Raw genomic sequence first — 8,962 nt, 5'->3', positions numbered from 1 at the left:
TGATGTCTCTTACCTATTTACCACTATCGTTTTGGGGTTAAACATTAGAGACAGTTTCATTCACGTTAAATAGGGCACCATCTAAATCCGTTGAGATGACACCATATGAACTGTGGTTTAGCAAGAAACCAAAGATGTCATTTCTTAAAGTTAGGGGTTGCGATGCTTATGTGAAAAAGTTTCAAACTGATAAGCTCGAACCCAAATTGGAAAAGTGTGTCTTCATAGGATAACCAAAAGAAACTGTTGGGTACACCTTCTATCACAGATCCGAAAGGAAAGATCTTTGTTGCTAAGAGTGGATCCTTTTTAAAGAAGAAGTTTCTCTCGAAAGAAGTGAATGGGAGGAAAGTAGAACTTGATGAGTTAATTGTACCTTCTCCCGAGTTGGCAAGTAGTTCATCACAGAAATCAGTTCCAGTGATTCCTACACCAATTAGTGAGGAAGCTAATGATAATGATCATGAAACTTCAGATCAAGTTACTACCGAACCTTGTAGGTCAACCAGAGTACGGTCCGCACCAGAGTGGTACGGTCATCCTGTTTTGGAAGTCATGTTACTAGACCATGATGAACCTACGAACTACGAGGAAGCGATGATGAGCCCAAATTCCGCAAAATATCTTGAGGCCATGAAATCTGAGATGGGATCCATGTATGAGAACAAAGTATGGACTTTGATTGACTTACCCGATGATCGGTGAGTCATTGAGAATAAATGGATCTTCAAGAGGAAGACGGACGCTGATAGTAGTGTTACTATCTACAAAGCTTTATCGCAAAATGTTTTTGACAAGTTCAAGGTGTTGACTACTATGAGATTTCCTCACTCGTATCGATGCTTAAAAGTATGTCCGAATCATGTTAGTAGTTGCCGCATTTTATGAAATCTGGCAAATGGATGTCAAAACTGCATTCCTTAATGGATTTCTTAAAGAAGAGTTGTATATGATGCAACCAGAAGGTTTTGTCAATCCTAAAGGTGCTAACAAAGTGTGCAAGCTCCAGCGATCCATCTATGGACTAGTGCAAACATCTCGGAGTTGGAATATACGCTTTGATGAGTTGATCAAAGCATATAGTCTTATACGGACTTGCGGTGAAGCCTATATTTACAAGAAAGTGAGGGGGAGCACAACATCGTTTTTGATAAGTATATATGTGAATGACATATTGTTGATCGGAAATAATGTGGAGTTTTCTAGAAAGCATAAAGGACTGTTTGAAAGGAGTTTTTCAAAAGAAAGACCTCAGCGAAGCTACTTACATATTGAGCATCAAGATCTATAGAGATAGATCAACACGCTTGATATATTTTCAATGAGTACATACCTTGACAAGATTTTGAAGTAGTTCAAAATGGAACAGTCAAAGAAGGTGTTCTTGCCTGTGTTGCAAGTTGTGAAGTTGAGTAAAGACTCAAAACCAGACCACGACAGAAAATAGGAAGAGAAGGAAAAGTCATTCCCTATGCCTCAGTCACAGGTTCTATAAAATATGCTATGCTATGTACCAGACCTATTGTATATCTTAGCATGATTTTGGCAAGGGAGTACAATAGTGATCTAGGAGTAGATCACTGGACAGCGGTCAAAATTATCCTTAGAGGACTACGGAAATATTTCTCGGTTATGGAGGTGATAGAAGAGTTCGTCGTAAAGAGTTACATCAATGCAAGCTTTTGACACCGATCTAGATGACTCTAAGTCTCGATATAGATACATATTGAAAGTGGGAGCAATTAACTAGAGTAGCTCTGAGCAAAGCATTGTAGACATAGAAGATTTGCAAAATACATACGGCTCTGAATGTGGCAGACCCGTTGACTAAATTTCTCTCACAAGCAAAACATGATCACTCTTTGGGTGTCAATCACATAGCGATGTGAACTAGATTCTTGACTCTAGTAAACCCTTTGGGTGTTAGTCACATGGAGATGTGAACTAATCACATAAAGATGTGAACTTTTGGTGTTAAATCACATGACAATGTGAACTAGATTATTGACTCTAGTGCAAGTGGGAGACTGAAGGAAATATGCCCTAGAGGCAATAATAAAGTTGTTATTTATATTTCCTTATATCATGATAAATGTTTATTATTCATTCTAGAATTGTATTTACCGGAAACTTAGTACATGTGTGAATACATAGACAAACAGTGTCACTAGTTTGCCTCTACTTGACTAGCTCGTTGAATCAATGATGGTTATGTTTTTAGACATGAGTTGTCATTTGATTAACGGGATTACATCATTAGAGAATGATGTGCTTGACTTGACCCATCTGTTAGCTTAGCACGATGATCGTTTAGTTTGTTGCTATTGATTTCTCCATAACTATACAAGTTCCTATGACTATGAGATCATGCAACTCCCAAATACCGGAAGAACACTTTGTGCGCTACCAAACATCACAACGTAACTGGGTGATTATAAAGGTGCTCTACAGGTGTCTACGATGGTGTTTGTTGAGTTGGCATGGATCAAGATTAGGATTTGTCACTCCGATTGTCGGAGAGGTATCTCTGGGCCCTCTCGGTAATGTACATCACAATAAGCCTTGCAAGCAATGTAGCTAATGAGTTAGTTATGGGATGTAGCATTACGGAACGAGTAAAGAGACTTGCCGGTAACGAGATTGAACTAGGTATTGAGATACCAACGATCGAATCTCGGGCAAGTAACATATCGATGACAAAGGGAACAACGTATACCGTTATGCGGTTTGACCGATAAAGATCTTCATAGAATATGTAGGAGCCAATATGAGCATCCCGGTTCCGCTATTGTTTATTGACCGGAGACATGTCTCGGTCATGTCTACATAGTCCCCGAACCCGTAGGGTCTGCACGCTTAGCGTTCGGTGAGAATCTATATTATGAGTTTATGTGTTTTGATGTACCGAAGGTTGTTCGGAGTCCCAGATGAGATCAAGGACATGACGAGGAGTCTCTAAATGTTCGAGACATAAAGATCGATATATTGGAAGACTATATTCGGACATCGGAAAAGTTCTGAGTGGTTCGGGTATTTATCGAAGTACCGGAGAGTTATGGGAATTCGCCGGGGAGTATATGGGCCTTATTAGGCTTTAGGGGAGAGAGAGGGGGGCTGCCTAGGGCAGGTCGCGCGCCCCCCAAGGCCTAGTCCGAATTGGACTAGGGGGAGGGGCGGCGCCCCCTCCTTCCTTCTCTTCTCTCTTCCCCTTCCTTCTCTCCTACTCCTACTACTTGGAAAGGGGGGAATCCTACTCCCGGTGGGAGTAGGACTCCCCAGGGCGCGCCATCATAGAGGGCCGACCCTCCCCCCTCCACTCCTTTATATACGGGGGAGGGGGCACCCCATGGACACACAAGTTGATCATTGTCTTTTAGCCGTGTGAGGTGCCCCCCTCCACCATAATCCACCTCGGTAACATCGTAGCCGTGCTTAGGTGAAGCCCTGTTCCGGTACCAACATCATCACCGTCATCACACCGTCGTGCTGACGAAACTCTCCCTAGAAGCTCTACTGGATCGTGAGTTCGCGGGACGTCACCGAGCTGAACGTGTGCAGATCGCGGAGGTGTCGTATCTTCGGTACTAGATCGGTCGATCGTGAAGACGTACGACTACATCAACCGCGTTGTCATAACGCTTCCTCTGACGGTCCACAAGGGTACGTAGAAGATACTCTCCCCTCTCGTTGCTATGCATCACTGTGATCTTGCGTGTGCGTAGGAATTTTTTTTGTAATTACTGTGTTCCCCAACCAAAAGGATATAGCTTGTATTGCCCATGTCATACCACCAAGTTTGTGGAAACTAGGCAAGCGGTGTTTTTTGAGGATAATGAAGTCACTGAGGTTAGGGCGATTGATCTTGAGTACAAGCGGGTGTATGTTCCATCCCCGACTATCCAAAAGAACTTTATCCCTATGCCTAATATGCACGAGACACCTACTTGTGATCCCGAACCTGAAGTGGATCCTCAATGCGACGAGGAGCCTCAACATAATGAAGATCCTCAGCATGATGAGGACCCTCAGCCAAATGATGATCCTCAACCCAGTGTTAATCCTCAACCTTCTCGGGCAAGAAGAAATGCACATACTAATGAGCCTATGAGAAGATCAGAACGGGAAAAGAAAAAGGCCAACTCCAGTGATTATGTCACTTTCATGTGTGAGGATGAAAATGACATTGAGAAGGTACAAGATCTGGCCTCATATAAGGAAGCCACTAAAAGTGAAGATTCGTCCAAATGGTTGGTCACCATGGAAGACGAATTGAAATCTATGAGCTCGAATGATGTTTGGGACTTAGTATAAGTTCCTGATGGAGCCAAAAGGGTTGGCTGCAAGTGGGTCTACAAAACCAAATATGACTCCAAAGGGAATGTCCAAAGGTTCAAAGTGAGACTTGTAGCAAAAGGTTTTACAAAGAGAGAAGGGATTGATTATAAGGAGACTTCTCGGTTGTGTCAACCAAAGATTCTTTCAGAATTGTCATGGCACTTGTAGCTCATTATGATTTGGAGCTGCATCAAATGGTTGTCAAGACGACATTTTTGAATGGTGACTTAAAATAAGAAGTTTACATGACTCAACCTGAAGGTTTTGTCATGGAAGGAATAGAACATATGGCATGTCGTTTAAAGAAACCCATATATGGCTTGAAGCAGGCTTCAAGGCAGTGGTACCTCAATTTCGACGAGATTATTAGAACTTTTGGTTTTAAAGAAAATGAAGTGGACAATTGCATATATGTTAAATTCAAAGGCAGTAGGTTCACAATTTTAGTCCTATATGTGGATGATATTCTATTTGCTTGCATGAGACCAAGAAATTTTTTTCCTCAAAATTTGACATGAAGGATCTTGGTGAAGCCTCGTATGTCCTTGGCATTGAGATTCATCGAGATAGGATTAGGACTATATAACAAGAGGCATACTTTGAGAGAGTACTAAAGAAATACAATATGCATAAGTGCTCTTCCTCACCTTCCCCCATAGTCAAGGGTGATAAGTTTGGGACATTCCAATGTCCGAGGAGCCAAAATGAAGATGATCAGATGAAGTCGGTTCCTTATGCTTCAATTGTCGGAAGCATCATGTATGCTCAAGTTTGTACACGCCCTGACTTAGCTTCTGTAATCGGGATGCTTGGCCAATTTCAATCTAATCCAGGACCAGACCATTGGAAGGCCGCAAAGAAAGTCTTCCGTTATATGCAAGGTACTAAATATTTCATGCTTACATATAGAAAGTCCGATAACCTGGAAGTTATTGGTTACTCAGACTCTGATTTTTCCAGGTGTGTGGATAGTAAGAAATCCACGTCAAGTTATATATTCACACTCGCTGGAGGAGCCATATCATGGAAAAGCTCCAAGCAAACTATAGTTGCCTCATCTATGATAATGGCAGAATATCTAGCATGTTTTGAGGCCACTGGCAGGTTGTATGGCTAAAGAATTTCCTTTCCACACTTAAAGTGGTTGACAACACTTCCAAACCACTAACATTGTACTGCGATAATGAACCTACAGTTTTCTATGCGAATAACAAGTCAAGTGATGCTGCTAAGCAGATTGACCTAAAGTATAGTGTTGTCCAACATAGAATCCAGGATCAAACGATTAATGTTAAGCATATCAATACGACACGTATGCTAGCAGATCCGCTCACTAAAGGCTTACCATCCAATATATTTTGTGAGCATGTAGCCGTCATGGGATTGTTTGAAACCTCTTGATTCTGGAATTATGGGACCGCTAATATAAACCACTCCCATCAAGTAGTACCCATTCCACTTTGAAATAGGATGTGTGCTATGAGTATTGCGGTTCAATGTCATTTCATTTGTTGTAGTAACACCTTACTCTGGCACACCATTCCTATGGCGAATGGACAAAAGTTATTGAGCCTAACGATCAAGGGGGAGAATGTTGGTATTGATCTAAGGCCCAATGGGTTGAACAGAAAGAAGAAGAAAAACAGAGGATAAGCTAACATGAGGTAAGGGAGTAACAAACCAACATTCGTACCCCTTGACCCCAACTCACTTGCCCTAATCGGGGGCGCCCTAACCAACCAGTGGTTTTGGTCCCCTGTCGCTAGCGCACACATAAAAGATGGGGAGCAACCAACCAGTGGTTTTGGTCCCCTGTCCCCTGACTAGTTCATGTAAGGTTTTCTCCTGCTCCCCAATCCCAAAACCCTAACCGATCTAAGGGGAGCGCTGCACAACGGGAAGATCGTGTCCAAGCTCTACCCACTAGTAGAAAACAGGGCTATGGTCCAGGCCGGCTCAGCCCATTAGTCCCGGTTCAGTGTAGAACCGGGACTAATGTGGGCATTGGTCCCGGTTCGTGAGCCCAGGGGGCCGGCCGTACCACGTGGGCCATTGGTCCCGGTTCGTCTGGACCTTTTGGTCCCAGTTGGTGGGACGAACCGGGACCAATGGGCCTCGCTCCTGGCCCACCACCATTGGTCCCGGTTGGTGGCCTGAACCGGGACCAAAGGCTCCCCTTTAGTCCCGGTTCTTGCCACAAACCGGGACCAATGAGGTGCCTATATATACCCTCGCCCGCGAGCAGAGCACTCCAGTGCTCTGTTTTTCTCTGGCCGGCGAGGGGAGGGGTTTGTGGTGCTCTAGCTCACCTCCTATGCACATGAGGTGTTCGATGGAATGCCCGAGCCACACTACTTAAACTTTCTCCTCTCGAAGCTCGACCTCCAAGCTCCATTTTCCTCGAGATTTGTCTAGATTTAGCGGTCTGTCACGCCCCGTCCCCGTCTTCACCGCCGTCGATCACCCGCGCTGATCTCATCACCGACACCATCGTGGTGAGCCTCTTGTTCTTATCTTCTTTCTGAAAGGAAAAATATTCTTACTTGTCTGTTTAGATAGATACTTGTATCATTTTCTTACATTTATTATTGCATCTTATATAGTGCGATGGTTTTGGTATCCGCCCCCGTCGGCCCTCGTCCTGTCTATGATTCGGATTTGGTATGTATATTATCTTCATAACTATTGGTTCATTTATTGTTTATGAAAATTATGCCGACCAACGTGACATAGATTTTATTTATCTAGGATGTATGTGAATCGGAAATGCCAACCGACCCTATTGTCGAGAGGTTAAATTTATTTGAAGAAGAAAACAATTTGTTGAAGGAAAAAATAAAAAAAATTGAGGAGAAGATGATATTGGAGTTGCATGTTGCGGATGTCGTCGATGATCACAAGATCAAGATGGATGCAATGCGCTTGAAGATTAGAAAGATTAGAAAATATGCCATTCATACCGAGGCTTGGTATCATTATGCCGTTGGATCAATTGTTACCTTGGTTGCGATTATGATCGCCTTTGTTTTCGCATTGAAATGTTTTACATAGTTTTAATTAATTAGATGCTCTGGAGAGCTATATGTTGTTAGATGAGAACTATGTATGCACTTTGGTTTTAATGTGATGATGAACTTCTATTAATTTGGACACTTAATTATATATAATGCACGCAGATGAACCGGCAATGGATGTACGGTGACAGACACACCCGCGAGTACATTAAGGGCGTGCATGAGTTTCTCGATGCGACTGAGGCAAACAAGCAGAATGGTTTTATGCGTTGTCCATGCACTGAATGTGGGAATACGAGGTCTTACTCTAACCGGAAAATCCTTCACTCCCACCTGCTTTACAAGGGTTTCATGCCACACTATAATGTTTGGACGAGGCACGGAGAAATAGGGTTATGATGGAAGACGGCGAAGAAGAAGAGTACGATGACAACTATGTGCCCCCTGAATACGGTGATGCTGCAACGGGGGGAGCTGGTGAAGATCAAGAGGAACCAGACGATGTGCCCAATGATGCTGCCACGGGTGAAGCTGCTGAAGATAAAGAGGAACCAGACGATGTGCCCGATGATGATGATCTCCGCCGGGTCATTGTCGATGCAAGGACGCAATGCATTAGTCAAAAGGAGAAGCTAAAGTTCGATCGCATGTTAGAGGATCACAAAAAAGGGTTATACCCCAATTGCGAAGATGGCAACACAAAGCTCGGTACCGTACTGGAATTGCTGCAGTGGAAGGCAGAGAATGCTGTGGCTGACAAAGGATTTCAGAAGCTACTGAAAATATTGAAGAAGAAGCTTCCAAACGATAACGAATTGCCCGACAGTACATACGCAGCAAAGAAGGTCGTATGCCCTCTAGGATTGGAGGTGGAGAAGATACATGCATGCCCTAATGACTGCATCCTCTACCGCGGTGCCTACAAGGATCTGAACGAATGCCCGGTATGCGGTGCGTTGCGGTATAAGATCAGACGAGATGACCCTGGTGATGTTGACGGCGAGCCCCTCAGGAAGAGGGTTCCTGCGAAGGTGATGTGGTATGCTCCTATAATACCACGGTTGAAACGTCTGTTCAGAAACGAAGAGCATACCAAGTTGATGCGATGGCACAATGAGAACCGAAAGAAAGATGGGAAGTTGAGAGCACCCGCTGACGGGTCGCAGTGGAGAAAAATCGAGAGAAAGTACTGGGATGAGTTTGCAAAGGACCCAAGGAATGTATGGTTTGCTTTAAGCGTGGATGGCATTAATCCTTTCGGGGAGCAGAGCAGCAATCACAGCACCTGGCCCATGACTCTATGTATGTATAACCTTCCTCCTTGGATGTGCATGAAGCAGAAGTTCATTATGATGCCAGTTCTCATCCAAGGCCCTAAGCAACCCGGCAATGAAATTGATGTGTACCTAAGGCCATTAGTTGAAGAACTTTTACAGCTGTGGAATGGAAACGGTGTACGTACGTGGGATGAGCACAGACAGGAGGAATTTAACCTTAAGGCGTTGCTGTTCGTGACCATCAACGATTGGCCCGCTCTCAGTAACCTTTCAGGACAGACAAACAAAGGTTACCACGCATGCACGCACTGTTTAGATGACACTGAAAGTATATAC

Source organism: Triticum urartu, chromosome 2A (genome assembly GCF_056163025.1).
Source record: "Triticum urartu cultivar PI428250 chromosome 2A, HENAU_Tu73, whole genome shotgun sequence".
NCBI classification, from domain to species: domain Eukaryota; kingdom Viridiplantae; phylum Streptophyta; class Magnoliopsida; order Poales; family Poaceae; genus Triticum; species Triticum urartu.
This window is presented reverse-complemented; position numbering follows the sequence as displayed.